At 46.4% G+C, this 27,298-nt stretch overlaps 1 protein-coding gene and 1 long non-coding RNA gene across 5 annotated transcripts in view; one reads left to right on the top strand and one right to left on the bottom strand.

Moving 5' to 3' along the window:
* LOC125964013 (uncharacterized) overlaps positions 1-27,298 on the top strand; it is a 99,044-nt gene that overhangs the window by 23,527 nt on the left and 48,219 nt on the right. The gene's annotated exons all lie outside the window — the stretch shown is intronic.
* The window catches only part of FGF1 (fibroblast growth factor 1), a 102,187-nt gene that overhangs the window by 34,829 nt on the left and 40,060 nt on the right, over positions 1-27,298 (bottom strand). The gene's annotated exons all lie outside the window — the stretch shown is intronic.

The raw sequence follows: 27,298 nt of genomic DNA, 5'->3' as shown, positions 1-27,298 counted from the left end.
CTCTCCATGGGGCAGCCTCGTTTCCAAGGGCCCCATGCTCACTCAAAACATTCAAAAATAAAAAAGACAGAACTCCCATTTCTGCCAGAGAGAGATATCCAAGCATCTCTGGAAAAAGACTTAGCAGTCCTGGCGTGCGGTTTTGTGTTGTAAGGTGCTTGGATACGAAAGAGGAACTGTAAACCCCATGGAACTCGTTTCACATGTCAGAGTCTATTCTGGATCTTGAAAGCGGGCCACGGAGGCCCCAGCTGTGCCCCAAGAGCTACATTCCTGCAGAGGCGTCCAGCACCATGCAGGAAGTGGGCGGGGGAGGGGGGCCCAGGATTCCCAAAGGGACCCAGTGGGTGTCACAGCCCAAGGGCAGGAAGAAAAGAATCCCCCACCCCAGCCTTCCAGGGCCTAGTTTTTGCAGAGCCTGCATCAGGACATATAAAACTTGTTTCCTTCTGCATTATTTCTTTTTAAGGACTTTGGCTATTTTTAGAGGTTCCTTTCACTTGCCAATTCTCTTTGATCCCACATGAAAAGTCCAAAAGGGACCAGTCTTCAGTTTGCACTGTTTGCCCTGTTTCAGCACATCTGATAGCTCTCGGGTCCTGTGACCAGGTCACTGTCACTGGTATTCCACACACAGGTCCACACGCAGCTCGGCTATTGGCAGGAACCAGGTGGGCCTTATGGGAAGGAGATGGAGCAAGAGAGCATCACCACTGAAGGCCCCGGGAAATGACTGGTGTTTGATAAGGGGTGAAAGAGCTTGGGAGTGAGTTGAAATCTTCTATCCAAGAAGCTCAACTAAGAGATAAATCTGCCCCTGGTATCTAGCGTCTGCAGGGATGTGCACATTGCAGTCAAGATGCCATTTATCAGAAAAATCACAATGATAGCCCGGAACCAATAATGAGGACAGTACACTCATATGTCAAACATGGCCTCACGGGAGTTGCCTTTAATTTTGGCAGGTAGCTGGAAGCATGGTTTGCCCTCATCCCTTCTGCTCTTCATGGTTTCTCTCCTTGTTTATTTCTTTTCTTCTCTAACTGACCTTTCAAAGCCATTAATATCCTCCACCACCCACTGCTCCTCTCTCATGTTTTAGAGATCAGAGCACCATGACGTTGGGTGGAGTGGTTTGAAGAATGGAGCGCTTCTACGTTACCGGCCTTTGAAAGCGGATTAGGCAACAAGAAGTAAGGAGAGACGTCAGAGAAACTTCTTCCTTCTCTGGGCTGCCACCTTTTTGCACATAATTCCTCTTGACTTTCAAGGAGCCTACCTTCCTTGGTTCCTTGACATTGGCATGTTCGAGGGGCTCCTCTGGAATTCGATAAATCTAGACATTTAGGTGGGCCCATGGGGTGGGGCGGTCAGAAGGGAGAACGCTTCCTAATGTTTTCATGGTACTGTATTCCTAAACCCTTGATGGTGTGCATAACTTTTCTATGGGATTTGTTTGTACAGAGAATAGATAAACGGGTGTTGCTTTTCAAAACTGTTCTGCATAGGAGCAGGTCATTAGGTTGTCAGGTGTCACATTCTGTAGGGAGCTTGGTTGATCTGATTTGCAAAAGTTCTAACAGCGTATTTGGCAGCGTGACTGTTGGGAGCCTCCCTGAGTCTACTTATGTTGAGCCCACCCTGTCTAGGGGAGATCCCATCCCTTCCCTGTGTGTTTGACCCAAATGTGTTTATTGTGTAACACAGACCCAAATGTGTTTATTGTGTAACATTTATGATAATTTATGATTTTATTTATGTGTTTGCTTACTTGTTACTGTCTGTCTCACACACATTCTCTCTCTGTCTCTCTCTCATGGAAGCCTCAGGAGGGCCCAGATCAGGTTCCTTTGGCTCACTTGGTATTGTCAGCACCTAGATCTGTGCCTGATGCATAGTAATTGCTCAGTAAATATATGGGAATGAATGAATTCAAGAAATATGTTCTGAGAAAAGCTGTTGGGAAAGGGTGTAAAAAAAACCCAACTTATCAAAAATATTCCCGAACTATGTTCTGAGAAAAGCTGTTGGGAAAAGGTGTAAAAAAACCCCAACTTATCAAAAATATTCCCTGTGGAAGAAGGTGATATTTAAGGTTAGCTTCCTTGCTCTACCAGTCCTTTTAAGCAAGATGAATAGCACTTTTTAGAGAATAGCGTTTGCCAGACTTGGAATCACTAGTTATTCCTATAGGACTTTGAAGAAATAGTGGAAGGCCCATCACTTTTTCTTTCTCTTATTTTCCCTTCTATCTATTCATCCTTCCTTTCTTCCTATATTTATTAAATGCCTATCAAGTATATGCCAGGCATGGTAAAACAGGGGTAATTATATACCTACTTCAGAATTGTTGTGAGAATTAAATGAGATAATTGTACTTAACAGTTTTTGGCAAAGTATCTAACATGTTAAGAGCCTGATGAATTTTAGCCATTAACACTTCCGTCAGAAATATTTATGAAGCAACTATTTTGCACCTTCTGTCTGAATCCCCAGAGTAAGGAGAAGGGATACTGTCTAAACCATCGGAGAGCTTGTGATGATTTATGTCATTAGTTTTCTTTCCATAATATCTACTTCAGAGCAGAGGGTTGCATGGTGGCTTCTTGTGTTACAGGTGGGGATGGTCAGCTAGACAGGACAAGAATGAGGAAATGAACAAAATGTCAAACTTTTACGTAAAGACAGGATCAGTTACTGATTTTTCCCTTTTGCCTCAGCTTTCTTATATGGCTTAGCACAGCACTGTTACTGATCCTTTTTTTTTTTTTAAAGAAATTTGATATTTTGTTCATCATGGACTTTTCTGCATTAAATTTGATTTTTTAAAAACCTTGCATTAAAATAGGATTTCTCTTGATTTCTGAGTAAATTTTGCACCTGAAGCAATTGGCTCCCTCTTCCCACCCTGGTCCCAGCCCTGTTAGCTAGTCAACCTCTCTTAAGCTCTCATGATCAAGCCCTTTGACTCTAGTTAAGGGCTATTGAATTTATGTTCTTATCATCCACTGTCAATACCCAGTCCAATGCACCACGAGCTCCTGTCTTAACTTCTAAAGTAGTCCCCTCTTTTGTTCTTCGCCCCCTCCAGTCATTTCTATACACAGAATCAGATCTCTTAAAACCTATATCAGATGATCACTCCCTGGCTTAAAACCTTCTGTGGCTTTCTATTTCCATGAAGTAAAACCCAGACTCTTACCATGGCCTGAGACCCTGTGACCTGGCCTGACCTCCCATTCCTCCCTCCCTTTGCCTGTTATGTTCCATGCACTCCTGTCTTCTCTTAGATCCTTGAGTCCGTGGTGGTCTCCTCCACATGGCTGCCTTCGTACACATGGTTCTCCAGCAATGCCCTTCCCGACCTCTTTCCGCCTCGCAGATGGCGGCTGAAGTGTCACCTCCTCAGAGGTCTTCCCTGACCTCCTGGTCTGAGTTCGGTCCCCCTGTGCCTCTCTTATTCTCTTCTGTTGCCTCTTGTTCTTTCCCTTTTCAACACTTCCCATCATTTGTAATTTCATTGTACGTCCATCCATGTGTTTACTTGCTTGATGTCTTTCTCCCCCACTCGCCCGTAAGCTTCTGGAGGACAGAGTCATGCTTATTCACCACCTTCTCCCCAGCCTCTAAACCATGCCTGGCACAGAGGAGTTGCTCAACCCTTTCTTGAGTAAATGAGGGAGGGAAGGGAATGAGTGAGTAAATCAGTCTTCAGCTTGCAAAATCTTGACCTAAAGACTCTGCCACACACTAAGGAACAATGGGACACTTTTATGTCGCATTCTGCTCTCTGTTGTCATGAACTTTGCTCTTCTAAAGCAAGTGTTTTTCCTCTGGATTATTTTTATAGAAAAAGAGAAGCAAATATAGAGATAATTATTGATTCTCACTCATCAAGTCCCTGCTCCCTATCACCAGCATCCTCCTGAGAGCCTGCTGCAGAATTCCTGGGAACCACAGGAAATAAGTCCACTAACCACTTGAAATGCTCTTATAAAAATAGACCGGACTTGACCTTCTTCCTGTGGAAGGGCCTCTTTCCTCAGGGCAAACATTACAAAGAAATTCTATCTGCTCTTAGGAGCCTCCTCCTTCCATCAGTCTTCCAGCAGGACTTATCTGGACAAACTTGGAATCCTGTTCTGAAGTTGTCCCCCATCTGCCTGGGTCACCATCTGAGCAAATTCCTCATTTATTATTTCCATGCTCTTGTTTTTATATTGAAATGATAAGATAAACAGACAAAAATCAAAACCTGGGGGAGCTGTTGGGATGTGCTGCTGTGCACTGATATTCCATTGGGGTGGTATTACCCTCACCAGAGGTTACGACCACTGTCCTTGGGCTTCAGTACAGGGGTGCACCTACGTCACTCTGACCATTATCCCCTTACCAAATTCCTTACTTTTACATTTTATTACTGAAGTGCAGTTTTACTTAAGTTCAGTTTCCTTATTTAAAGGAAGCTTTATCTCTCTAGTATAATTGCAAAAACATCCCATAAATAGAAGGCAGTCGTAAAGACAAATACAGTCAAAGGACAGCAGTCACTGGCTTCTGCTTAGGTGCTGTTTCCTGCCTGTTCAGCTCTCTTGGTTACACAGAGTGAACAACCATTCTTCTAGGGGGGTTGAAAGCAAAACTGTACCAAGCTAAAGCCTCCTCCTTGAATGGTGAAAATGATTGAAGGAGGCTTCAAAGGGGGCACCCTTTCTCTAAGCAGTGGTCCTGAAAGGTGTCTTAGTACCACTCAGAATTTCTCCTGTATCAGTAGGGGCACATGCCTCATACTTTGGGAAATGAAGGGTTAATACTTGGGCTTTCCTCTTATATCAGTTCCACAGATAAGCAGAGGATGCCCGTCAGCCCCCTTAGAAATCCTGAAATATGAGGGAGTGATAGAAAAATTAGAAAATACAGATAAACAGCAGTAAAAAGTTTTAAAAGATTCTCCACGATCCTATCAGCCAGAGATAATTTCTGTTAACATTTCCATTCATGGAGATGTAAGCATTTTACAAAGTAGAATCATGTATGCAGTTAGATGTGGGTTTAGGCCAGATGTGGTGTCCGTTCTTCACAGCTGTCCGGCCAGTAGCCTTGGTTACACAGGCCCAGTAGCCTTCCCTGAGAAGGATGGCAGCATCCAGCCAGCGCATGGTACCAGCAGATGAGCTAAAGTCGGATTGAAAAATCTCACCACCAGATATACCTGGAAATATAATTTCCACGGGAGAAGGTGCTGCTGGGGGAATGTGGGCTCATTGATCTTCATTCAGGACCAGATTGGGAAGCGAGGCACCTTGGTGTCTCAGTAGGTGACACAGAATGCAGGGGAGCCAGAGGGACCTTGCTGCCTGACCTGCCGCCTGGTCATTGAGGACTCTTGTTCTTTGCTCTTTTCCATCCTGCCCTGACTCACCAGATGACTGGACAAGTCGTCTGTCCCTCGGCTGTATGTGTATGACTTCAAGAAATGAATTTCCGAGTCATGCTGCTACTAACTTTATACAATCTACAAGATGGTGTCATCTCTGGCAGGTCTGAGGGCAGGTCAGACAGGCTGGAGGGGACAAAGTGGACCAGCTGGCTCTCAAGATGCCTCTTGGTCTTATGATTCTGTGGGGCTTGGTGACACCAGAGGAGATGGCTGAGGTCACCTTCAGGGGACTTCACTTGTTCACTCAGGAAATGGTTGTTAAGAGTCTGCTGTGTTGCTGGGCCCGCCCTCAGACGGTGGATGAAGCGGCAGAGTCCTGCTTACATTGCAGTCATTTCCTGAGGTGTAACCGGTGACCCACACTGCCTCCAAGCCTTCCTGGTCTTGGTATTGAGTAAGAAAGCCCAAGAGTCCCTGGCCTCGAATCCCTCGGTGGCCTCTAACGAGGGTAAATGTCTTTTGGTTCCAAGCTTGCTGTCACCTCTGGGCCTTTGAACTCACTTCGCCTTGGCCTGCACCTCTCTTTGCCAACATTCCCCACTGCCCACTCTCACGCAGGGTGTTCCTACTTCTCCCATAGAATTCCGCGCAGGTGTTCGTCAGACAAGCCTTCCCTGACCACTGGCCGCAGGTCCAGGCCCAGCCCCCCAGCAGGTGCCCTTGTCCCTCTGTATTTCACTGCAGCTTACTGACAGTTCCTCCCCCTCGACTTTGCTCCATCAGGGAGAGCCCTCGATTTTGTTGCTCAGCTTTTTATCTCTAGTATCTTGCACCGACTGGCACATAATACATGCATAGTAGTGTTTGTTGAAAGAAAGGAGGGTGGAGGGCGGGGATGATGGTCCCGGTGTGCTGTGTATTGTATCAGTTTTCCTGAAAAGTCACGTGCTACGCTTAGAAGTCCCCTCGTGAACCAAAGCCTGAGAAACTATACTGATTTGCCAGTTGCTATACTGAACCCAAATATGAGTATTTTCAATAGATGAAATCAATGTGAAATTCATCCTATGTGTTTTCTAAAACCGTTGATCCCACACCACAAAAACTAACAAACCAACCGGGGAGATGAAGAGACTGCCGGAGGAGATGAGGTTGAATCAGTCTATTATTATTCATTAATTCATTCGACTAAATGCTGTGATTTATCCGGCACTAAGGACACATAGGCAAACGAAACGAGCAGTCTCTGCATTCATTGTCTGTTTTTATTCCTATGGGGGAGATATTAAGTTTTTATCCATTGCATCACTGACCTCCCTGCAATATTAAGTTTTAAAAAAGTGAACAGGGACTTCCCTGGTGGTGCAGTGGTTAAGAAGAATCTGCCTGCCAGTGCAGGGGACAAGGTTTCGAGCCCTGGTCTGGGAAGATCCCACATGCCGCGGAACAGATAAGCCCGTGTGCCACAAGTACTGAGCCTGCACTCTAGAGCCCGCGAGCCACAACTACTGAGCCCACGTGCTGCAACGACTGAAGCCCGCGCACCTAGAGCCCGTGCTCTGCAACAAGAGAAGACACCGCAGTGAGAAGCCCGCGCATCGCGATAAAGAGCAGCCCCTGCTCGCCGCAACTAGAGAAAGCCCGCGTGCAGCAACGAAGACCCAACGCAGCCAAAAATAAATAGAAAAAAAAAATGAAAAAAAAGGAGTGAACAGCTGAATGAGAACATCTTATTACAGTGCCAGTGCGTGTATCTCCCTGTTGAAATGAGATAGCCGTGACTGGAGGCGGAGAGGGTACCAGTAGATAGAGAGTGGTCGAGATGTCTCGGAGGAAGTGACATTGAGCTGAGACCTTGGAGGGTGGGCAGGAGTTCAGTGGGTGGGCCCAGGGATGTGTGCACGGCTGCATGTGTCCTAATCTGTTTCACCAACTGGAGGGGACTGCATAATCCTCCTGGGTAAGGAGCGTTTCAGGAAACGTTTCAGGAAAGAAACGTTAGGATGCTAAACCTTCTTGCGGTCGTTAGCCCAGCATAGGCAAAGGACTCGAGATAACCCACCAACTGGGGGGCCACAGGAGTTCATATAATCTTTCCAAGGACAGATGCATCTCCGGGGGGGCCAGTGCTGCCTCGTGACTGAACCTGTCCTGAGCCTCACTAACCTGAAATTCATTGTTTCCTCCTGCGGCATCCTGCAGCTTGTTGGCTGGAGCTGTTTGTGGCAGTTACTACATTCTACCCTGCAATTATAGTTATTTGCATCCTCCGGTTGGCCTCCCTAGTGAATTTTCACCTCCTCGAGGGCGGGGACTGGATCTCACGCACTCCCTTCCCCCGTAGACACACACTCTTGGCTTGTAGCTGATAGATGCTCGGTGCATATTTGTTGGCATTTATTAAACAGAACAACTAAAATTTGTGGCTGATGCTTTGGAAACGTACCTATTTTAAAGAGAGTGTGATTTGGGGGATGGGAATGATCATTTTGGAGCATGGAACTCCTGCGGGAGACACACCTGGATGGTTCTAGGGGAGACCATTGAATGCCTCGAGGCTTTGCGGCGGGGGGGGGGGGGGGTGCCAGGATAAGAAAAGAAAGCTGTGGGGAGCACAAAAAAGGGCTGGGGGCCAATGAGGACTAACTGGCTGTTTGGGTCATGATGGTGGTAAAAAGCCATTGAAAATCATCCTGCATTGCTCCGTCCAACACTACACCACGCTTGTCCGTGTTTGCTCTGAGATTGTGCCGCCTGATTGGCTAGCGGGTTGATTGGGGTTTGATTGGGGTTTCATGTCTTCTTGTGTTCTCTTTGTCATTTCTGTTTTTGAGGGGGGTTATTTTCTATATATACAGAATGTATGGTCCAGAATAATCTAGATCTACGCAGCTACAATTTTGTTTTTTTGTATTTTTGTTATAATTAGTATTCTTGAAGTGGAATTAGTGTTCAATCTGGAATTCACATCAAATGGAAACTTCGTATCACTACTGAAAATGTAAAACCAGTACCACTTGCCACAGGAGGTAATTATAAGAGTAAATATGATCAAATAATCCACGTTAAGGAATTTTAAAGATCAAAAGTATGTAACTAAATCTAAGGTATTTGTACTGTCATATTAAGTATTTCATAGATATCATCTCATGACTTCGTATAGGAGCTGAAGTAGCATAAACATTGTTGTTCTTGTTTTCACAGAGGAAAAATCTGAGATTTTGAGAAATTAAGTGGCTCCCAGAGTTAGGAGGTGTTTAGTTTTTTGTTTTGTTTGCAAAGGAGATATTGCAGCTGAAAGGTAGACTAGAGGTGGGCCTGGAGGTGATTAACTTTTAAAATGGATACTAAAGTGTTGTTTAACTGTTTCCTTTTGTAACTAAAAATAAAATCTAATGAAGCATGGGAAAACAAAGCAAAAAGCAGGAGTAGAAAAGAGCTCTGTACTAGGAGGGGTGAGGGAGAGCATCCACTGCTGTCAGGGGAGCCAGCTGACCCTTGGCCTGCTGGGCCGCCACGTGGATGTCCTTGGCAGTGACATTGCCTCAGTTCAGGATGAGGAATGGTGGTCCAGGAAGAAAAGGGGGAAGGAACCAGGTGCTTTGCTTCCCTCTTGGCTGTTACTTATTAACTAAAACTCCAGTCCATTTTCTTTGTCCCCTTGGACTGGTAGCAAAGTCTGATGGCGGCCTGAGGGGAGAGTTCTGTGGGGTCTTTTCAGGGTCAGAAAACTCACATGCAGGCAGCTTTGTTTACATCAGCAAATGCAGCTGCATCGTGCAAGCACTTGACCGGCCAGTGACCCCCAACACAAAACAGATGCGTGGGCTGCGCAGAGGGAGCATGCAGGGCTCCTCAGCTGCTAGGACTTTGTCTTGATGAATTGGGAAAAGGACAGGAGACAGCTGGCACTGGGTGTGCCAGCAGTTGACAATAGCAGCGACCGAATAGACCTGGCTTTGTGCTGGCTGGAGCCACGTGGGCTCCGGAAGGAGATGCTCAGCGGGGGCTGTGAAGGCCAAACCGCATTCCTGCCTGAGAAGGCCACATGGCTGTGTGTGCTGGACTGTGGAGGTTTGAACTCCCTGTGACCAGGATGTGGGAAGGGATGGGGTCCCCTAGGCCAGAGGAGGGGAAGTGGGATCAGAACCAGGATTCCATTCGGTGCTCAGTTCTTCAGTTCTAAAAGCTACTCTTCTACTTTTTTATCCACACAGCATTGTTCAGTGTCATCTGCATGGTAGATTGTGCAATAAATCTCTCCTAATGAATAAGTGATTACCTGATTAGGTTAATCATTACGTTAAATGTTTTTCAGGCAATGCTTACCAACTAGAAATATTAATAACTAATGAAAAACCAAATCCTCCTGAAAGAACCAGGCACACACACTAGATCCAGCGCACCCCAGGAGGCCCCCATGTCTTCTGCCCACTCATTTGAACAAAGGACCTTGCATTCCATATCACGTTCTACTCTGTCTACTGATACTCGTTTAGTAGATTTGCCAGTTTGAATACTCCAATACAATTCCCCCTTGAGGAAGAAGGTGAAATTGAGGCAATAACAATTATTTAAGATATTAAGAACTATGGTTTTAAAACACAATACCTATGTATATGCGTTGGAGAGAGAGACTACAGATTACACACACAGACATACATACACAGAGACCCCAAAGTGTGACCATAGCCATTATTAGGTGGCAAGGTTACAGGTGATTTTTGTTTTCTTTTCCATAGTTCCCCAGTTTTTTTACAAGTAGCATATATTATTTGTGTAGAGACATTTTTATTTTAAAGATTCATTAAAAATACTATATATACCTCTTGCTGCAATCTAGAGGTTAACACCCTGAGTCACTGCTAAAAGTACCTCGCTAAAGTATAAAATTTGGAAATTTCTCAGTAGGGAGCAATAACTGACCTTAAGATTCAAAATGGTACCCGTGAGAGAGGTAATAGCTAAGGAATGAGGCTTCCAATCTCTTAGCATAGAAACCAAACTGTTTTCTTCTATGACCACTTTTCTTCATCTGAGGCTCACTTCTTTGTGTCTTCTGTCAACAGACTCTCAGTTTAGTAAAGCAAATCTACATTTGCCTCCCAGCTCCACAGTTTGCTCACAGTGGGACCTCGGCCAAGCCATTTATAATCTTTGTGCCTCTGTCTGTTGGTCTGCAAACTAATAGGCTTATCATGAGGATTAGATGAAATAATGCACGTAAGCACATGAGAGCACAAGCAATAAAGGCCGGTTATTATCATCATCCCATTGGCTGGTCCAAACCATCTTTTCCAACTATTTTGCAGAGAATGTTTTTCTGATTTAGCTGGGCTCTGTAATCGCAAGCATGTACTCAGAACTGTGACCTTCCAGAATGGCCCCAGGAACACCAAAAAAGAAAAAAAAAAAAAAAAAAGAGGAAAGCTCAAAACATAGTTCCTACTTACCTGCCGGCAATAGGCTTTTTTCCCCACAGAGCCTCAAAGTCTTCGGTTGAGCAGCAAACTTCACTCATGAAGTCAGTGCCTGAGAGCCTGGCTGTGGCCCCAGTGCCTGCTCACCTCAGTTAAGTCAGTGCTTCTTGAAGCTGCTCCTTTTGGTTTTTCTGACTCAGTATCTTAGGTCATTCTGAGACAGCCTTCTGCCCCCCATCTTCCCCACTTCTACCTGTTGTCCTGGACATTTGTCATCCTTTTTGACTGCCCAGCATCTAAAGCCCCGTCCTGTATTCGAGGGATACCCCGCCAGACACACACACAGGTCCTGGTCTGGCTGGACCCTTCTTGCAGTGTGATTCAGTCCTACCACACCTTCCCAGTGATTCTGTGGGCAACCCCAGCTTCTCCAAATTCTCTTTCTGTTTATTATCAGTCAAAGTCATTTTTGGTTGCCTACAATTAAGGAACTTAGCCAGCTCCTGCTTCTCCTATGTTGACATAAATTCTTCAGCTGTTAGTTCCCCAAACTCTCTGAGCTTCCCATCGTCATATTCTTTATTACATGCTCCTGGTTATGACATTTTATTGGAATCACCTGCTTATTCTCCCCTAGACTTAGCTCTCTGAAGACAAGAACTAAAGCCATGTAGATCACTGCAGTAGCTCTATCATGGAACAGAGTGCCTGGCACATAGTAGGTCTTCCACAAATGCCAAATGAATAAACAAGCAACCACCCAGGAGGGGACCAGAGCAACCGCAGTAGTTCCACTTGGAGAACCAGTTCACTTGCCAACTTTCTGATAACCTGGCACCATTCCTAGCCTGATTCCGGGAGAAACCAGATTTCCTTTAGGCTTTGGCAAGGAAGAGGATATTCCAGCAGCATCCTGAGTGGGAGGGTGAGATGTTGGCTGCATCCTATAGTGGGTGAGTAATCCCCCAGGCAGCGCTTAGCTTTCAACCCTGGCTTATAATGTGGTCATCTCCTGAAGCTCCCAGCTTAAAATGGAAAGTGGCGTTACTCATGGTGAAGAGCAGACAATAAAAAAACATTGAGGTGGGGCCTGACACAATGGAGTGAGTATTCCCTGATGACGGATGAGAGCATCTCTGCTCCGGGGGCTCACGGACCCGACAGACAGCTCAGTCATGGCAGGGCTTTTGAAGTACACCTCCAAATTAGCTCATCACCCAGCTCCTCACTCTTGGGGATGTTGGAAGACATTGCGTTTCCTCGCCTACACCAGGCATGGCGAGAGGAAAAGCCCCTGAATCAATATCAGAAGGTGATAGAGAGCAGCAGTTATGGATTGAGGCTTTGACGTCCAACAGAGCTGGGCCTGAGTCCTAGCTCTTCTAGTTGTTAGCTCTGTGAACCCAAGTGAATTTCTTAACCTCTCTGATTTTTACATCCCTCATCTGTAAAATGTGTCCCCTGCATCGGCAGGCGGACTCTCAACCACTGCGCCACTAGGGAAGCCCCCCATCCTTTATGTTTTTATTCTCTTTTCATCTCACTCGACCTCCATACCCTTGCTCCTTCAGGAGGCCTCCTTTACCTCTCACACCCTTCTGAGCTGAGGCCACTGCCCAGCCTCCCTCCGTGGTCACTCCTCTCCATTTCTAGCTCGTCTTTCTCTCACTTTTCTCGGTGTCTGTCAGCTTGTGTGCCAAGATCCAATGTCTGACCTGTTATGGTCTCTTCCCCACTTCAGAATCCATGACGTGGCACATGGTGACGCAAAGGGCACTGGAATAAATCAATCTGATTTTAGTGACACCTCATGGACAGTTTGGGCCTAAGGTCATAAAATGGTCAGGGCTCAACACCCGTTTCCAGTGCCCCGGCATGATGAACGTGTATCCATAGAAAGCAGAGTGGACCAAAGTCCAGTGTTATCACAGCTGGGCCTGGAGCAGCAGTGGTGACGATTACAAATGCAGTATTTTTCTTAGGAAAGACCGTACCACCAGCTTTTCCAACAATAGGCTTCTTTAGTGAGTTCATAAATTAGATTCAGATTTTTTTAAGGTGTACACTCTTGGCCTAAGCAGGTTACATGCATTACTGTTGAGAGATAAACAATGATGTACATGTGCCAAGACTCTTAGCATTGTACTAGGTAGTTCCGTACCAATGATCTGGGGAGTCGGCAAGCATCAGTTCCTTCAGGGTTAAGAAAACCTCCCACCTTTGATCTCCAATGACTAGATTAACCACAGGCTATCATCCCAGGGCGTGTCCTAATCATTTATTTATTCAGCACGTTTAATGAACAGCCTTTTATGTGCTGGGCACATTTCTGGATGTCACTGGCAGAGACGGTACAAGAGTCGGATGCAAGCCCCACCCTCCAGGAACTTACGCCCAGCGTGGGAGGTAAATACACACAAATGGGGGGAGAAAGTGACGAATGCTACAAACGAGGTATCACGTTTTAATGAGAGTTCCCGGGAGACACAAATCACACGAATGACAGAGATATTAGGAAGGAGATATATATATACATTCCTTTTCAGATTCTTTTCCATTACAGGTTATTGCAGGATACTGTATATAGTTCCCTGTGCTATACAGTAGGACCTTGCTGTTGGTCTGTTTTCTATATAGTAGTGTGTATCTGTTAATCCCAAACTCCTAATTTATCCTGCCCCCACCCCTGCCTTTCCCCCTTTGATAACCATAGGTTTGTTTTCTGTGTCTGTGTCTGGGAAACAGTACACTTTGAATTAAGGATGGCTCATATATAATGAGTTCATGGGGAAGGGGTAAGGCTGGAAAGGTAATTTATAGGCAGATCTTATAATCCACTTCCTGCTCAACATCTCTACTTGGATGTCCAATAATTATCTTAAACTTAAGATGGTCTAGACAGAACTGTTGGTTCTCCCCACCCAATTCCCCAGCTTTTTTCCCTCAGGTATTTAAAAATCTTCCTAAGTGTCCCTAAAAAGGAACAGTAGTTGTTTCTCTGTCCTTTACCTAGCCCCATTCAGTTCATCAGCCAGCTCTATCTCCAAAATATATCCTCAGTCGAGCCTCTTCTGTCGTCTCCACTATGTTCCAATCCACCATCATTTCTTACCTGCTTCCTTGTTTCATTTCTTGCCCTCATATAGCAGCTTGCTTAAGTCAGATCATATCCCCTTGCTTGCTGAAAACCTCCTAGCATCGGCTTCCCGTTGCTCTATCCATGGGAAGACTGTGTCCTCCAGGCTCATGGTGAGGCTCCAGCCTCTTCCCAGCCTCACCCTCTCCTCTCCTCCCTTGCTCCTCCCTGCTCCATTCACACGACTGGCTCTTCTTGTCTTCCTTGAGCTCACCAAGCATGGACCTGCCATCGCATCTTTGCATTTACTGATCCCTCTGTCTGAAACACTGTTCGCTCAGCCTGAAGTGCTCCTCTTTCCTTAGACCTTTGCTTGTCCACCTTCTCATGGCTCGTATCTCAGCTCGGATGTCACCTCTGCAGGTCACCCCTGACCAGCCTAACTAAAGTAGCCCCTTCTCAGTTTTCCTCTACCTCAGAACTCCATTTTTTCCTTTATAGCACTTATCAGAAATGCTCTCCAGTATTTGTTTTTCTCTTTTATCACCATCACTTCTACTAACTTGTAAGCTCCATAAAACTTTGTCTTATTCACCACTGTCTCTTTAGTCCTTAGCACAGTCCCAAGCACGTGCTCAGTAGTCATTTACAAATGCAGGTGCCTACACCAGACACCCAGAAATTCTGATTCATTTGTCTGGGGTGGGGCCAGGCAAAAGAGGAGTTAATTTGCTTGAGATTTTTTTATCGTATGCATCGTTTTAACTGTGTTATACCTAGTACAATTCCCAGGTGGTTCTGATTTTTAGACAGTGTTAAGAACCCCTGACTTAGAGAATGGAAATCTCTTTTGCTACTCAAAATGGGGTCCCTGGATCAGTATCACCCAGGTACTTGTTAGAAATGCAGATTGTCAGGCTTTACCCCAGCCTTAGAGAATCAGAATCTGCAGTTTAACAAGATGCCCCAGCTGACTTGTATGCATATTAAATTTGAGAAGCACCTACCTAGCAGAAATACAGAATTCCTGAGGAGTAAGTGCTTTGAATTTGGCAGGTCGAATTTGCTCTGTCTGCAGGACAGGGAGATGGGTGTATCCCTCAGACAGTTGGAAATGTGGTTCTGAGGTCACGGAAAGCGAACCCAAAAGGAAGTAAGCGTCCTCACTAAAACGCTTTTTGGGGGTCAGAATGCGGGGTGTGGTGAGGTCATGAGTGGAAAGAAGAGAAGACGAAAGCACTGGTGGACCGTGGGGGCAGCCCTGGTATGGGTGTGGGAGAAGGGGAGCCGCGACGAGGAAGTGGGGAAAGAAAGAGACGGATGGAGAACGATGGCACGCACACGTCAGGGCAGGAGGCGAGGTCAGGAATGGGCTGACCTGAAGCATCAGATTCTGCAGAAGAGTCAAGAGACATAGAGACCAAGAAGTGGCCATGGAGTTCTTTTCCCACAGATGGATGGATGGAGGAACCAAGTGAGGGGAGGAGAGGCTTGAGTCAATGGTGAGCGGTTGGAAGCAGTGAGTCCACGCCACCCGCCCAGGAAGGACTGTGGTCACACCAAGAGGAGAATTGTGCCTTGAAGGAGTAGGAATGGAGAGAAGCTTTTCTCAAATGAGAGACCTGGGAATGTTTGTCAAGAAGAAATGTTCAGGGGAAGGGATTGAATAGATTGGAGATTAAAAGAGAATTTAATTGATGAGACTGGGTCCTGGAGGAGGTAGGAGAGAATCACATTAGACTTTGTATGCGTGTTAACACATAGACTGACCTAGACGGGTACAAAATAAACATCCGGCTGCCTTCAGGGAAGGAAACTGGGTGACTAGGGAGGCAGGGTAGCTTTCTTTTTTATTTAAGAAAAACAAACAAACAAAAATAATTAAACACCTGTGTGTGCTCTACCCAGATTTAACAAATGTTAACATTTTCTCAAATTTACTTTAGATTTTTTTTTTATATGAAGGAAATAATTGCAGGAGAATGTAGTTACTAGTTCAAAAATAAAAGATAATTTTTGATACCCACTGGAAAAAAAAAGAAATAAACCATTAGAGAGAAAGTTGAAGTTCCTCGTTTCCCTTTTTCTGAACATTTTTGTCCTCCCTCCTCTGAGGCAGCCACTATTATAACTTGTGTGTGTGAGAGAGAGAGAGAGAGAGTCTAATGCCCGTAAACGGTGCACTTTGTATAGTTCTGCGATTTGCATTTATTCACGCAACATTGTATCTGAGATCTATCCATGTTGATACCTTTTATCTGTAATGTTTAACAACAAATATCATATAAGTAAATTCTAGAAGTAAGTTCTGATCTTACAGGTAGCCTTTACCGTATTTGCATATATTCTCCAGGGATGGCCATTTACGTTACTTTTAGTTTTCCACTGTTATCCAAACTCCTGCCATGAACACCCTTGCACATGGAGAGATGTACTTATAACCAGCTACTCTTTTAAGGTTTCTAATTTTTTTTAACCACATGCATGTTTAAGTAGTGTTGCAAATAAGAAACATTGGTTTTCTTAAAAAATTTCTCAGTATGATCCAGAGAGCACCCAAATCAGAATTACATGGCCCTTTTGTTATAAAATGCAGATTCCTGGGTCCACATCAGACCTACTGGGTCCACATTATAATGAGCCTCCCCAAGTGATTCTTAGGCATCCTCTAGTTTGGGAAGCACCCAGTAGACAGCTCATTCCTCTGAGAGGAGATGGGGGTGGGGGAGGGCAGGGGCAGATAGATGGTGGAGGAAGGGTGCTCTTGGGGAGGGATGGAGAGTAACATTGATCAACAGCTCCCCTGTGCCAGGCTGTGTGCTAGGGCTTGACATTTAAAGTAGGAGGGAGAGGGGATCCGTGGGGATGTGTCAAGATGAAATGTCCAAAAGGTTCAAGAGGCCAGGAAATGTGAGTATTGCAGTTAAATACAGTCTGTGGAGTCCACTACTTAGTTAGTGGCTGTGTGCCCTTGGGAAGCCACCTAACCTCTCTGAGCTTCAGTTGCTCCATCTGCAAAATGACAGTAGTAGTACTACATACCTAAAAGGAGAAGATCAAATGACGTAAGGCACATAACCTGCTCAGAACTTGACACGTCTTACGTGGCTAAAATGATGACAGTGGTGGCAAGAAGGATGCTTATGACTGTGATTGTTCAATCCCCTTTATAGTCAATACATATATTTTAGAGTTTGGCTCGTAACCTCATTATTTGAAACTCTAACGGTGGTTGATAGTAGCTGGGTATTGCTTTAATATCTCATTATGGACAGAGATCTTAAATATATAGCTCCCCGTCACTCTATATTATTCTCATGGAAGACTATGATCAATACCTATAATCGGCTACAAGGTGCAGGTTCTAGAAATGTGTTACAGTGGAGAATGGGGAGTTCTTGTGTTGTTGGAGGTGAGGGCCTGAGCCGGAGGGGAAACATTTCAAACTGTGAGTATAGGTATATCGCTTACACACACGCTCATTCCAGCATGCAAACACCCAGATGATTCCCCCAGGAGCTGAGTGTGTGTTAACAAGGGGAGGTGGTAACGCAGCCGCATCCACGTCTCCATCCCGTGAACCTTTCGGGCAGGACCACTGGCTCAGAGAGGCAAACGTTGGGGATCCCCTCTGTAGACCAAGGAACACACAGAGATAACACAGAGGTGCCCGCTGTCCTTCCTGCTGAGCCCCAGCCCGCTTCTTCCCTGCGCCCTGCTTCAGCCCAGAGGAGCGCGAATCTACCACCACAGCCGAGGAAAGCGGGCGAGACCCCTGGCTCTGAGTCTCAGCTCTGCCTCCCGAGAGCTGTGTCACTTAACCTTTTTTTCTTTTAATTAATAGACTTTTTTTTTTTTAGAGCAGTTTTAGGTGTACAGCAAAATTAAGAGGAAGGTGCAGAGATGTCCCATGTGTCCCCTCCAGCACACAAGCGAGCCTCCTCCACTGTCAGCATCCCCCCCAGACAGGTACATCTGTTACAGTTGATTGACCTACCCTGACATGTTAGAGTCACCCCAAACCCATAGTCTACATCAGAAGTCACTCTCGGTAGTGTACATTCTGTGAGTTGGGACAAACGTATAATGACATGTATCCACCATTGTAGTATCAGAATAATTTCACGCTCCTAAAAATTCTGTGTTCCACCTGTTCATCCCTACCTTCCTCCCCCTGAAACCCTGGCAGCCACTCATCTTTTTACTGCCTCCGTCGTTTTGCCTTTTCCAGAATGTCGTGGAGTTGGAATCATACAGGATGTAGCCTTTTGTCACATTGGCCTCTTTCTCAGTAATATACATTAAGGTTCCTCCATGTCTTCTCATGGCTTGATGGCTCGTTTCTTTTTAGCTCTGAATGATACTTCATCGTGTGGACACCCAGCCCTTTTTCAGCCTCAGTTTCCTGGGCTGTCATAAGGGGTGATGGGTAGCATAGACCAAGGGAATTCATAATGATGATAAGCATGAAGGTTGAGGTGCTCAGTTCCAGGCTCTCTGCACTACCTCATCTAGTCCTTCCTGAATCCTATGACATAAGTAGTATGAACACTCCCGTTTTACAGATGAAGAAACTAAAGCCCAGGGAGGTTAAGTCACTGCTCAAAGCCACAGATCCAGGAAAGCATTGGTCTATTATTCGAACCCAGACATTCTGACTTCATGTGTTAGTATTGGTGCTGTGACCTCCCTGGAAAGTTCTTAACAGTGTTTGACACGTAGTGAAAACATGCTAATGTTACCTCTTATTATTGTAAATATTTCTGATGCAGAGCCACTTAAATGGTCAGGTTGCAATTCTTTTTTTTTTTTTTAAATAAATTGATTTATTTTTGGCTGTGTTGGGTCTTCGTTGCTGCGCAGGGGCTTTCTCTAGTTGTGGCGAGCGGGGGCTACTCTTCGTTGCGGTGCGCGGGCTTCTCATTGCGGTGGACTCTTTGTTGCGGAGCACGGGCTCTAGGCACATGGGCTTCAGTAGTTGCAGCACATGGGCTCAGTAGTTGTGGCTCACGGGCTCCAGAGCACAGGCTCAGTACTTGTGGTGCATGGGTTTAGTTGCTCCACGGCATGTGGGATCTTCCCGGACCAGGGCTCAAACCCTTGTCCCCTGCATTGGGAGGCGGATTCTTAACCACTGTGCCACCAGAGAAGTCCCTGCAGTTCTTTTCTAATGAGACATACAAAGCACTGAGATGTTCGGAATTTCCCTAGTGCCATGAAGCCAAGGGGTTACAGAACTGGGATGAAGAGCCATGGGTACTGGAGGCTCCAGGTTGCTCTGAAGAGAGCGCTAATTGATTTGTTAGCGGATGTTTACTGAGAGCAGTTACCGGATAGGTTATCCCATTCCACGCTACAACAGCCCATTTTAGGAAACAGGTGCCCAGGAGCCCAGCCCTCCTCTCCCTACTCCTCTGAAGCTCCTTCCATGTTTCCCATTGCGCCCTACATCCCTTCTCCCCATCTCAGCCCGGGGGCCAACATCTGCAGTCTGGGCACGTGTCAGAGCACAGAAGCAGCCCGGGAGCGCTGGGGTCTGTCCCTAGGTGTGGGTGCCTTGGCAGCCAGCACAGCCCTTCGTCATCACTCTGGTCACAGTACATGCCGGTCCGCAGGCAGGCAGCCTCAGCCTGGGCACACCTGCTCTCACTCCCTGTCCCCTCCACTTCCTTCTGCCCTGCATTTCCAGACAGAGTCAAAAATGGGTTCACATCAAGTGCGATTTGTCTTCTTTCAGTGTAATTTTCTATTTATAGACAGCCTGCTCTCGGGAGGCACTGTCGTCCTTCCTCTGTCTCGGTTTTTTTCTAGGTAGTTGGGGATAAACTCTTGGTGGTTGTTTTTGAGCCCTGTGGTCAGCAGTCCAGCTGGTCATTCATTCAGAATGTCTCCAGAAAGCCAGCGGTCACCCTTATAGGAGTCTTTGCTGATTTCTGTGGCCTCTGAGACCTCTACGGAACTGTGCCCATGTAGCTAGTGTGAAGTGTTAAAAAGAAATACCTGACCTGGGCCAGCAGGGTCCTCATCCCCAGGCTCATCGTGGTGAGAGGATGAGGATGATAATTACAACATTATAACAGCAGCCGATACTCACAGGCACTCCTCAAAGTGCTAAAAGGGATTCCCTCATTCCTTTGAGGTATATGCTGCTCTGATCCCCTTTACACAGATGAGGAGAAGAGCACACAGAAGTGAAGGCCATGGCTGACCAGGACATGCTTGGGGTCCAGCCCTGCAGACCCCTCTGGCCCAGCCACCCTACAGTCTCCCTCCGGCCCTGTGTTCTAGCCACACCAGCTTTGGTTTGGTCCCTTGGATACACTATGTGATCTCCTGCCACGGGTCCTTTGCACATGCTTTCCCATGCAGGACCACCGTGCCCTCCACTCTACAGCTAATTTACCCTGAACCATCTTTCACGTCTCAATTGCGACTTCTTCAAGGATGTCCTACTCAGCCTTCCCTGACCACATGTCCCATTAAAGCTCCGATGGTGCCGCCTGCCTCTCCTCGATGGTGCTGGTCAAAGTTTAAACTCTACTTTTAATTGTGCAATTTTCCAATTAATGTCTGGCTCTCCCCCCAGACCATAACTCCATGAGAGGCTTAAAAGTGCTGCCTTGTACATAATTCTATCATTGCACCTACCATGCTGGACTGAAATGATTTGTTTATTCATCTGTCTCATCCCTTGGTCTGTGAATGTCCTGAGGGCAGCGTTCAGGTCTTTTGCTAACACAGTGCTCGGCTCAATAAATATTTGGTGAGTTGAATTGAATGAACTGGGTTTAATTAAACAGTGTAACTTGGGAAAGGGCACCTGAAAGTTCAGAACTTTGGATGGAGCGAGCCCACAGAATACAGTCGTTCAGAATCACCCCTTGGAAATCTGGAGCGATTTTAGAGAGAAGGTTAGCTTTTTTAAAAAGCCAAGTTCACTTATCATTTGGATAGCAGACTAGAAGGATCCATGACTTTCCTAAAGAAGCATCGTATTGCGGTTACAAATCTAAGAGAAGTGAGGATGAAAGGATGTCTGCCTCTCCGAGGCTCATCTGAAGTTTAGTGAAAGTCAGAGCATAAATAACTAGTGGAATCTCATTGGAAGTTGTGTTGGGATTTGGTGCCTAAAGCCCTCGGCCTTGCGTCATTTCCCTATCTCTCCTGGAAGACCTTGCTGGCTCACTCCCCAGTGCTGTTATTGTTGTCTTTGACTCTGTAAACGTTGTGGTCTGGTTGCAAGGGAGCATTCCCCTCTTTGGGGCTGGTCCTTTCCAGGACCTGATGCCACTCAGTCTGGCAAATGGGCCCCAGGTCTTCCTTGAAGGAGAAAGAGAAAGGGGGCTTCTCTTCTGCCCAGAGGATGAGCGGGGCAGGGGGCGAGTCGCTGGTTAGAGGCCGGTGCTGACCCAGCAGGGTTCATGAAGAAAGTGCCAGGTAACTGTGGGCTCCCACATCCAAACGGGGGCCGGCCTCAGCTCTGGCCACCCTGGCTCCAAGGAAAACAGGCAGTTTTTCAGAAGAGCTGTTTCCTTTCATCCTAGCCCCTCCTTCTTGTCATAACAGATTATGAGCGTGTTCTTTGGCGGATTGAATAGCCCCTTTAAAGAAGCTAGAAGCCATTTCTGAGTTGAGAGGATTAACCTAGTTAAATGTAATAGTTGCAGCACATGATAGATTAACAGGTAATTTGAAAGAACTTTATTGAGGCTCCAGTAACCCATTATGATGCTCATAGATTTTCAGCTGTTTTGCAGTAAAAACACATGAGGGATTAAAGTGACACGATCCTCCTCTTGTCCCCCATTGTGAACACCCCTGGCACATAGTAGGTGCTTGGCAGTATTTGCTAAAGGAATAGGGGAAATACGAGGCTGACCTAAGGTTCTGACAACTTTCTGGAATGAGACAAAAACCCACAGTCTTAAACAGACTTTGCTCAAATGCATTGGGTAATGACACATACAACTGTTTGACGTTCTCCGTGGGTCTCTAGACCTAGTTCCCACTTATCCAAAATTATGAATTTTATTCCCGACAGTTAACAAACGTACGAGGAATCCCAGTGACTTAACTCAGATCTAAGGAGGGTATTTTTTTTTTTAAAAAGAGTCACCAAGGAATTATTCTTAAGAGGAGGCAGAGTCCTGTGTAACCTGAAAATGTAGCACAAATATTGAAAAAGAACATCTTGGGGTTTCAGTGACTAAGGCAGAAGAAACTCAAAGATGTGTTGAAGCTAGAATTGGAGCCGCTTTGCAAACTGAAAATCAGACTTGTCCTGCCTTTCGTGGGCTGGGCCCAGGCTGATGCAGTGGAGCCCAGGTCCAGAAGAGGGCGCTCTGAGCTAAGTATGCCGACCGCAGCCGGGAAATCAGGGTCCCTGAAAGAGGCTGTTTATGCTTCACCTTGTTTGTCCTGCCTGTTTTTGTGTTCTCTGTAGGAATGAGAGAGGGTTTTCCCTCCTCTGTGCCAAAGAATGATCTTCTGCAAATATAATTAAACTGATGATTTCACAGATCAAATACCAAATCCTAGGCATTTAATTTTGTTTAAAAAATTTTTTAATAGCCTTCAACCTTTGGTCTCCCTGAAATACGTGATCAAATTTCCCACATTGTGGCTCTTTTAATGTATTTCACTGGGCCCTCGGGAATCAATATCTTCTTCAAATATTGACTCTAGTCCTAGAAGGTGGATTTTCAAACCAAGAAGAGTAGAGTGTTATTTTCTCTGAAAGTTATTTGTATTTGTCCCATCTTTATCAGGTTATTGAAGGCGTTACCTATAAATAAGTACCACCCTACTCACAGCATCCTGATTAAAAAGAAAGCTGTATAGTCATCAGATTGGGATACATTGAAGCCTTGTTTTCAATTGTACAAGCTTCCTTGGAAACACACCTTCTTCCCTGCATTTTTTTATACCCAGGCCCTGAGGAAGAAGCAGACAAATTGAACAAGTCCTTTGAGGAAGCCGCACACTGTGTGCGGACTCTGACCAGTGAGTCCAGTATTAAGGGTTTGTCTTATGGAGGAACTCACCCCAGGGCCCAGAGATCAATGTAGGAGGTTCACAGCCGCACTGTTTGCCACAGAAAGAGCTTGGAAACCATGTTGCATGAGTAGTGAAATGATAAATTATACAGCCAAGCAAATCCCAGGCAGGTGGAAAAAAAAAAAAAGAGAGAGAGAGCTGGACATACAATATATGAACCTAGATAAGTGGGGAAGAGAAAGCTCTAGAACAATATGTGTGGAATTATCCCGTAACTGATTTTTAAAATTGCATGTTCCTGTGTAGATACATAGATAGAAACCTGAAAAAATGATTACCTCTGGGGAGTGGGATGGGGTCGGTGGAAATACATCGCAGGTATTTTTCTAATATAAAGAGAAAACAATTAACACTTGTAAAGCCCTCTGAAAAGAGGGCAAGAATGCTGTGCTCTCAGCCTTTCCTTTCAGCCCCAAACTTGCTAAATGTCTTCCACCTAAAGGCTCCTTCCCACCGTCCCTGGGGCCTTTCTGCTCCCTCCTCACTATCAGCTTTCCCCACGGCCGAGCTTCCCCCCAAATGTCACTGCCTCCACCCCTTCTCACTCATCCCCAGCCTTCTGGAGTCCTCCTTCCACCAAAACTGCCCTTGGAAAAGCTTGCCCATGAGGTTCTCCAAAACTGGGGTTGCAGACCGGTGACCCATGAGCCAGAGGTGGCCTGAGGCTGTGTGGTTTGCTGGAGCTGCACTTTGGTTGTAGCTGCTCTTAATCGATTCAACATGTGCCAGTTGGGAGATTTCACTTGGACCCAGCGCCGTCTGCCCTTGCTTTAACCATCAGAAGATCTGACCCATTGCACCCACCTTCAGGCTGAGGGGCAGCCTGACCCAGGGTGTCCACTCTTTCCTCTTATGGACTCTTCTACCCCCATGGGCAGTAGAGCTTTCAGTTCCGTTCCAGGCAATTCTCCTCTGTCTGGTTTCGACAGTTGCACTGGCTTCCAGGTCCTCTTTAACTGTACTTGCTCAGTGTCTTGTCCTGGCTTCTTGTCCGTTAGCCCCCCCTTTGACGTCCAGCATCCCTCAGGGGTCTGTCCGAGCTGTCCTCTCTCAACCATGTGCGTGCTGTCGTCCTCTCCCTGCGTGTCCTTGCCTGCCTCAGCTTCCACCTGTGTCTCCAAAATCCCACACTGCCTCTGCCTTAATGAATGACAGTACAGTGGTTACAGAGTAACCCAAACTCTACAGACCTTGGTCATATGCCCTTTCCCTCGCTACCCACAGGCATCTCCTAATGATTTGACCTAAATATTCCTTACATGTTCGTTCCTCTCCTTCACTACCATCAGTGTCTTGGGTCGGGCCAGCAGAATCTTGACTCCTATCCAAGGCGATTGCTTCTCATTTTTCTCTCTGTAGCTTATTCCTGTTACCTCACCCACAACACCTCCAGCCTTGTCCTCCCAAACCACAGATCTGATCATGCTTCATCCTCACTCAGATACCCTCTGCTCATTCTTCACTGCCTGCAGGCCAAAGCCCAAACTTCTTAGCTTGGCATTCAAGGCCTTTTATGATCTGGTTCCAACCTTTATTCATTCAGGCAACAAACCAAGCACCAAACAACAAACCCAGTATGTCAGGCCTTGGAGATACTTTTGTGAAAAAGAGAATATTGTCCCTGTCCTTATGGGACCGCATTGTACCTGGGACTTCACAGATGATACACACACCCGCACACATGAATTAAAGGACAAAGACAGAAAAATTCAGTCTCAAGGAACCAAGGCAGAGAATAAAGGGTAAATCCAACTCTAGAATCGTCAGGCAAGACTCCTTGAGGAGGTAACATTTAAGCTGAGACCTGAAGGAAGAGAAGGTGCAGAGATCTGGGGGTAGCTCACCAGGCAAAGCCCCTCCTTCTCATGCCTGCCTCTCTTCACTCCTTTTTTTTTATCTGTTCTGTACTCCATGCCTGCTGAACCACCATCTGCACCTGTATACATTATACTTTGGGGATGCTTCTGCCCCAACTGTGAACTTCTCAAAGGAAGGAACTTCCTTGTTCATTTGGGTCCCTGGTGCTTTGTACATTACTAGGCTCAATAATTGTGAGCTGAAAAAGTGGATGGATCAGTGGATGGGTGGGTGGGTGGGTGGGTAGGTAGGTGGATGGATGGGTGGAAACACACATGCTTTGAGATGAGCTGGGTGTAGTGTCTTTTGGGTATAGTTACATAACCAATGAAGCTGAGGCCTTGAGTTTGCTGGAGTTGCCTTGTGCTGGGGGAAGAGTCGCTGAAGAGAATTGTCACTCAGTTTGGCTACATGTCATTTTTCTATTTAACCATCCTTATTGTTGTGAAATGGGCAAGTATTTTTTTTTTTACAAATACGAAACAATAACATTAAAATTTTTTTCTTTAATAAACAGCTCTTGCTTCAATTTTAAGGGGAATTTTTAGATAGAAAAATAAGAGGCCGTATACTCTGTGCTCCAGTCCCCGGCCTCTGCAGCCAGGTCACTGTGTTCAAATACTGATCCAAACACCCACAGAAGATCCTGGGAAACCTCACCAAGCCCCCAGTTTCTTTACCTATAAAGCATAACTAATAAGAGTCCCTACTTTCACAGTGTTGCCCCAGTTTCTTTACCTATAAAGCATAACTAATAAGAGTCCCTACTTCCACAGTGTTGCTGGGAGGATTCGGTGACATGTGTAAGTGTTAGCACAGCACCTGAAACAGAGGAAGGGCTCAAGAAATGGGAGGAGCCGCAGTTAGAGGAGAGATGTTTTCTCAGCCTGGCCCATCCACATGCCTCCAAAAGCTTCTCAAAGCATCCTAGGTAAACATGTCGAAGGACGTGCACTTGGAGCTGTTTTTCTGGTTCTGGTGGAGAGTTGCCCAGACGGTCCTTGACTCCAGAAGGGACCGCTGGAAGCGGCCACAGACACAGCCACAAGCAGACTTAGGTTGGATTCCAACCGCATCCTGCGCCCACTGCCCATGTGGGCCTGGCTCACTGCTGAGCGAAGCAGCTCACCAGTTTTGTCACCAGTTTTGTCACAGACGTGGCTGGAGCTACTTTTCATTTGTCTGTGGCCTGGGCTTCCTCCCAAGCCCTCACCTGTTAGGTCATTGAAGAGCGGCATCAGTCTCATCCAGTACAAGAAGCTAAAAGGTCCTGTTGGGTGATGCTCCGCCCCCTAGAGTTTCCCCCCATCTTTGGCCACCCTCCCTGCTCCTCTCGGAAACATCGTCTAGCTGTAAGGGGAGCACAGGTCACTCAGCCTCTCACTGGAAGAGTCGAGACCCTCACTCAGGGGCCTCTGGGGCCCAAGGTCTAGGTGTGGAGCCCTCTTCCTGCTCTGTTACTGCCCACCCGCGGCCTTCACGGCTCAAGTTGAGGCCCTGGTCTCTCTTGGCTTGCTCAGGGCCCAGGGAGGCTCCCTGGCTGACTAGCTCTTACCGGCCAATGGGCCCTTCTGGGTCTCTGCCTCCCAGCCCAGGAGGTCTGTCCCTAGCGCTGCTACAGGTCACCACACAATGGCCTCTGACCTTCATCTCAGCATCTGTATCAAACAGGAACAGCAGGACATCTGGAGTACAGACTACGCCCACTTGCCGTGGGCTCAGGCCTGTCCACCCTCTCAGTTCTCCAGGCCTCCCCACGTTGCAGGACCAGGGTTACTCCCGCCTCACTGGGATGTGGCCAAAGATACAGCCACCTCCACCCCCTACACACACAGTCATATCATCTTCAAGGCTGACCCCTGTGGCAGGTGGGCATCCCCTTACACGGTGATAGAAGCTCCACAGTCTGTCTGCCAGGCCCAGCCCTTGCTGTGTTTAAAGGGAGCTCAAGCAATTTCTCAAATCTTCTGTCTACAAATCTTGGCAGTTGAGCCGACTGCCCTCTTTATTTGGCGTTCCCATTTCCTTCCCTGGCTCCAGGTGACAGGGCTCCTGACCTAGCCTCCGGGAAGGGAGGCTCCAAATGGAACATGGTTTAAAGGCAGCAGGATGGGGTAAGGGGGATCAAAATACATTGCTTCACTTTTGCAAAATATTCTCCCTCATCCAAGTCCTCTTCCAGGCCTGCCGTAGCTCATGGAGCCAGTGTCCTTCAAGGCACTTTTATTTGCTCCATTCTTAGTTATGTTCATTCAGCAATGTTATTGAGCACCTGTGACATGCACGCACTGTGCTGGGAATCAGATCAGTGGCTGCCTCGCAAACAAAATACAGATCTTCTCATCTCCATGTGAAAAGACGCTCAACGTCATTAGCCTTCAGGGACACGCGGATCAAAACCACAGTGAGATACTATTCACGTCTGCTAGGATGGCTGTAATCAAAAGATGGATAATAACAAGTGTTGACAAGGATGTGGGGAAATTGGAGCCCCTGTACGGTGCTGGT

Source organism: Orcinus orca, chromosome 3, assembly GCF_937001465.1.
Source record: "Orcinus orca chromosome 3, mOrcOrc1.1, whole genome shotgun sequence".
Classification (NCBI taxonomy): Eukaryota; Metazoa; Chordata; class Mammalia; order Artiodactyla; family Delphinidae; genus Orcinus; species Orcinus orca.
Note: the sequence above shows the minus strand (reverse complement) of the source record. Positions and strands in the feature narration are given on the sequence as shown.